The 6,000-nt window shown below is 40.2% G+C and overlaps 1 long non-coding RNA gene across 1 annotated transcript in view; it reads right to left on the bottom strand.

The window, feature by feature from the left end:
* Nucleotides 1-332: 332 nt before the first annotated feature.
* The window catches only part of LOC134351280 (uncharacterized), a 48,471-nt gene continuing 42,803 nt past the window's right edge, over nt 333-6,000 (bottom strand). The window contains exon 4 of the long non-coding RNA XR_010019115.1: nt 333-545. This is a non-coding gene — a long non-coding RNA (uncharacterized LOC134351280). The remainder of the gene's footprint in view (nt 546-6,000) is intronic.

Genomic DNA, 6,000 nt, shown 5'->3' with positions numbered 1-6,000 from the left:
TGGGAGGTCTTTCATTGATTCTGTTATGGTTATTATTCTATAGATTTATTGAATATGCCCACAAAAATGAATCTCAGGATTGTATATAGTGACATAATGCATACGTACTTTGATCTTTGAACAGAAATTATTATTGAGAGTAAACTTGAGCAAAAGCTAACCAATTTAAAAAAAGTTAACATATAATTCTATCTATGATTTCTGAAATATTTGAATAAAATATTTTTAGCTAAGATTACGTTTCTCAGATGTAAGGTATGTGGTAGTACAGCACCTAAGTTATAAGGCACACACTCAGAGTTCTGGACAATTGATTCGCTAACAGCGGGAGATTTAATACAGTGATTCATGCAAGTGAATAATACACATGCAATTTAAAGGTAAAAAACTTGTCTCAGTAATGGTAACCAAGAAACCACTGAACTTTAGTTGTAAAAATCAATCCTAAAATGAGTGAAATTTGTCTGGTCTGTTCTGGTCTGTCTAGGACTTTATTTCTGTAGGGAGGGACAATACATTCTGGCATTGCCGATGATATTCACATCCTGTGAACAAATAAAAAGTATAATAAAAATAAAATAATGTTATAATGGTTATGCATAAGTCAGTTCAGCTTTATTGCAAAACAAAATACATTATATCATATATCTGGAATACCTAATAATCCAGGTTAGTTGACAAGAAGTGAATAAGAGTATACTTACAAATGAAAACTAACCAGTAATTTGAGAACTATACTAATGGATGTGATTTGTACTATTGAAGTAATAACAATGATAGAAATCTGTTCCCTTCCTGTGGCTAAATGCATTTGTAACTCCCACATTGTTTTGTGATTGGGGCACTTTGTTTAGTGGTAGGGGCATCAAAATAACAAGTTGTATTATTCATCATTAATATTCCTTTTAACAATAAAGTGATTCATTTGCACAGTTGCTTCAATCAAGATTTCAATAAAAATTAAGCCAACAGATTTCTCTACATTTAGATGTGCTTTGACACTAGTACAATGCGTAGGCTGTTGTTTATATTACCTCTATCAAGCTGGTCATTTTGATGTGAGAAATAATTTCCTATTTTTGCCTTGCTCATTTTATTTTAGCTAGAATAAACCAAAGTGATGCAGCTTTGTTTACTCCAGAAGCTCGAAATTCCTTAATTTAGCTAACGATTGCATTGTGTGATGAATGAACACCAAAACAGGTGTCCAAACTAAAAATCAATTTGCACTCAGTTGTGAAGAGAACCAAGTACTGGAATATAAACCATTTTTCAAGAGTGCGAACAGGAATAAAGTAAATACCATCATTGGTTAGAAAGACCAATTGGACACCTAATTTGCATTTGGTTTCTCAATGTAGAGATCATACCAAGGACACTGAATGCAATACACTGAACTGCGAGCATGCGAGTGAATTGCTACTCCACCTAGCAGAATCACTGTTAGGTTCACTGGATGGTAAAGTTAATTATTACTCTTCTTGTGACACTTTCCCATGTAACCACAGAGATGCAATGTTTTCCCCTTTATTTCTTCCCTCCCCACCACCCAAGAATTCAAACGGCACTTCCAGGTGAAGTAGCAATACCCTTCACTTTCTTCCATCTAGTTTATTGGAGATGGTGCTCATGGTGTTATCTGTTCTGTTTTAGAGAAATCTGAGAAAGGGACTGCATTACAGAATACCTCCGTTCCTTCTGCAGGGGTGACCTTTACTTTAATTCTACACCCCACTCAAATTCTGACGTTCAGCAGCACACACAAAATGCTGGAGGAGCACAGCAGGTCAGATGGATCAATGGAGGGGAATAAGCAGTCAATGTTTTGGGCTGAGAATTCTTCATCAAGGCTGGACCGTTAATTGTTTACAAATCTATTCTGGCTTCTGCCCCTTCCTTACCAGTCCTGATGAAGGGTGGCCCAAAACATCAATTGTTGATTTTCCACCATGGATGCTGCCTGACCTGCTGAGTTCCTCCAGTATTTTGTGTGTGTTGCTCTCAAGGTTTCCAGAGCAGGAATCTCTGGTGTTAAAGATTCCGATCTTTCTGTCTTTGTCCTCTTGCACTGTGTCAGCAAACTGCAGCATAAACTCAAGGAATACAATTTCTTCATTCCTTAGGACTCGCTGTCAGACTGAACAAATTAAGAAAGCAAGCCTTTAACTGTGGCCTCAAAATGGACCTCCACCATTAACTATGCATAATACTATCTGACCTGCTAAATTTTTCCAGCAATCTAACTCCAGAATTCCAGTAGCTTCTGCGTTATGCATTACAATTTCAACACAGTTTGTTTTTATCACTTTTGCCCTCCTTCTCCCCTCCTATAAGCACTTCATACTGACAGACAGGAGATTAAAAAAATACTCTCCCGTCTTAAATTTCAGCAATGGCATTTATATCAATGCCACAAGTGGCAGTGAAAGCCAGGTCATTGGGAATATTTATGCGGAGGTTGATAGATTTTTGATTAGTCAAGGCATTAAAGGTTATGGGATAGGAGAATGGGGTTGAGAGTGATAATTAATCTGTAATGATGGAGTGGCAGAACAGACTTGAAGGGCTGAATGGCCAGATTCTGCACCTATGTCTTATGGTCTTAGAGTCTGTTCTCTTTACTTTCTATGTGAACTTCAGCTGGAGTTAAAATTGCCAAAAGAAATATGGCTGGAGAGCTTCGCAATCTGTACCAGAAATATATTTTTGTTAGCAGTCTTACATATGTTATCTGAACACATCAATGTAGTATTTTCTAGCATAACGCAATACACCAATATGTCCATATGATTAATTTATTGTAATTGCATAATGAATTGTAGGCATGTTTCTAATACAGTAAACAATTTGAATTTCAAACTCACTGCAACTATTTCAAATCAACAACTTATGAGAGGCATAGATACGGTAGACTGTCAGAATCTTGCTCCCAGGGTAGAAATGTCAAATACTGGAGGACATGCATTTAAACTGAGGAGCGTGGGAAGTTTAAAGGAGTTGTGTGGGACAAGTATTTTATAGAGAGAGCAGTAGGTGCCTGGAACAGATGCATGAAGCAAACATGGAGCAGCTGGTGGAAGCAGACATGGTCGTGGTGTTAAGAGGCTTTTAGACAGACACATGAATATGTAGAGAATGTAGAAAAGATCTGATATAATTTGGCATTGCGGTCGCTACAGGGATTATGGTCCAAAGGGACTGTTCCTGTCTTGTACTGATCTATTTTTTGACCAATAATATCCAAAGGAGTTTTTTTCAGGAGGAATTATTGATAAGCCATTAGACAGCAAATTCTCCTTCTTCATACAGTGATCAAGACAAGGCTGGATAGTGAGGTGTGGGCCAAAGGAGAAGTGTTTTGTGCTAATCACATGTATCTCAGCTGCCACTAGTAGTCACCTCCCACACGTACACTTCCATATAGAATGTCATTAATTCAGTGGTTGATGTGTAGAAATGGGTGCACACAACAATTGAATATTACATGAGCAATGTCAGCAACTAAACAGGAATTATTTCCAGGCAGTATTCATTTAAGGAATTGTGGATTCTTTGAGAAGTGAGCATTGATCTTTCAAAATAATTAACTAAGATGGACAAGTGATCTTTCTCATCCATAACTATTTCTTTAATTTATTCAGGAGAACGATCCAGACCTGATGTCATTGGCAAGCTGCCTGCCCTCAGTACTGACCTATAAACAATGTTCCCATGTACGTCATTTGATTTCCTTCCAACAAGAGCTTGAGGAGAGAAGCTGGTTCCATCTGTTGTGGCTGCTTAGATTATTGGTGCTTAGGATGATGAAGTGGACAGGTGAGGGTATATCAGGTTGGGCTGGAAGATCTTTGGGTCGTGGCTGGGCTAAGCATCAGAAGTCTATGTGCATGAGGTGCTGGGGATCTTATTTTGATATTTATCAGGGTTAATTTTCAGTGCCTGCTGGAACTGTCCAAATGCATTTCTTTAAGACATAAAGAAGGCATAAGGCCCACTATTTTACATGAAAAACATCAGAAAATAGAAGCAGAAGTAGACCACCAGGACCTTCACAACTACCCTGCCATTAATATTATTATGGCTGTTCTACAGTGCTCCCAACCCCTTTTCTGTGCCATTTCTCTGTACTCCTCTTTTCTCAAATTTATCAAATATTTATCTATTTCCACTTTAAATACATCTAATGATCCAAATCCACTGCTCTCCAGGACAATGAATTGCAGAGATTCACCACCTCTGCCAGAAGAGATTTCTACACGGCTCTGTTTAAATACCTGCTCCCTTGTTTCGTAATTATGTTCCCTTATTTGAGACTCTCCCATGGTTGAAAATATCCCAGCATCCACCGGATCAAGCCCCACAGGTAGGCTGGAAATGGCAGTGGAAACAAAGCAGGTATTGTACACCTCTGGATGCCACTGCGCATGTCTAGGATCAATGATGTGTATGTATGTCATCTGCAAGGAGCTGCTGGTATCAAAAACAGATGAGCGGGTACAGTTGCACAGTGTACTATAGCATTACTACAGCACCAACGGCCTGGATTCAACCCTTGCTGTCGTCAGTAAGGAGATTGCTTGTTCTCCTTATGACCACACGCGTTTCTTCCAGGTGCACTAGTTTCCTTCCACATTTCAAAGATGCGCGGGTTAGTCGGCTCATTGGTCACATGAGTGCCATTGGCCATTGTGGGCTCACTAGGCCAGAAGGGCCTGTCACCATGCTGTACCTCTAAAATATGTCAGAAAATGGGAGTGTGGGATATAGAATCCCTGGGTGACAAACACATGGAGAACAGGAGACGGCAAAAAGAGAAAACCTAGAGCTTAATACAGCAGAAAGCCTGGACAATTTTGGGAAGTGCTGGTGTGAAGTAAGAAGTGAAATTAAGAAAGCAAAGTTAAGATAAGAAAAATATTGGGACAGTTGCAATTTAGGAAAGGGTAGGGCCATAAACAACCTACAAAAGTTGGAAAACTGAAGTTAGAAGAAACTTCTCAAGCTATTCATCAGATCAGGAAGCCTCTCTGGAGGGTAATGTTTCAAGTACTAATAATTCATTCGAACTGGAGAAATGAGAGAACAAACATGTTACAAGTGGCAGAGATAAACAAGGGGAAATGCCTGTGATCAGGCGGACACATTATCCAGGTTAGATTAGATTATGAGGGCACTCAGTCCTCGTTTATTGTCATTTAGAAATGCATGCATTAAGAAATGATGCAATGTTCCTCCAGTATGATATCACAGAAACACAGGACAGACCAAGACTAAAACTGAGAAAACCACATAATTATAACATATAGTTACAACAGTGCAAAGCAATACCGTAATTTGATAAAGAGCAGACCACGGGCACAGTAAAAAAAAAGTCTCAAAGTCCCGATAGCCCATCATCTCACACAGACGGTAGAAGGGAGAAACTCTTCCTGCCATGAACCTCCAGCGCTGCAAACTTGCCGATGCAGCACCCTGGAAGCACCCGACCACAGCCGACTCTGAGTCCGTCCGAAAACGTCGAGCCTCCGACCAGCCCTCCGACACTGAGCACCGAGCACTATCTCTGTCGAGCGCTTCGACCCCACCCTGGCCGCCGAGCAACAAGCAGAGCCGAAGACTCGGGGCCTTCTCCTCCGGAGATTCTGGATCACACAGTAGCAGCGGCAGCGAAAAAGGCATTTCAGAAGTTTCACCAGATGTTCTTCCGTGCTCTCACGTCTGCCTCCTTCAAATCAGGATTGTGCACGGCACCCGACTTGACAGATAACAGATATTCATCACCGGAGTGGCTGCTGCGTACTACGTCGCGCCGCCATCTTCTCCTCAGAGAATCTAATCTATATTAATCCTTTCATCCATGGGATCATTCTCATGAAACTTCTCTGGGTACTTACCAATGCCAGCATATCCTTTCTTAAACAAGGGGCCTAAAACTGTTCACAATACTTCAAGTGTGGTCTGACGAATGCCTTCTAAAGCCTCAGCATTACATCAGGTGCC

This window comes from Mobula hypostoma, chromosome 9 (genome assembly GCF_963921235.1).
Source record: "Mobula hypostoma chromosome 9, sMobHyp1.1, whole genome shotgun sequence".
Lineage (NCBI taxonomy): Eukaryota > Metazoa > Chordata > Chondrichthyes > Myliobatiformes > Myliobatidae > Mobula > Mobula hypostoma.
This window is presented reverse-complemented; position numbering and strand designations above follow the sequence as displayed.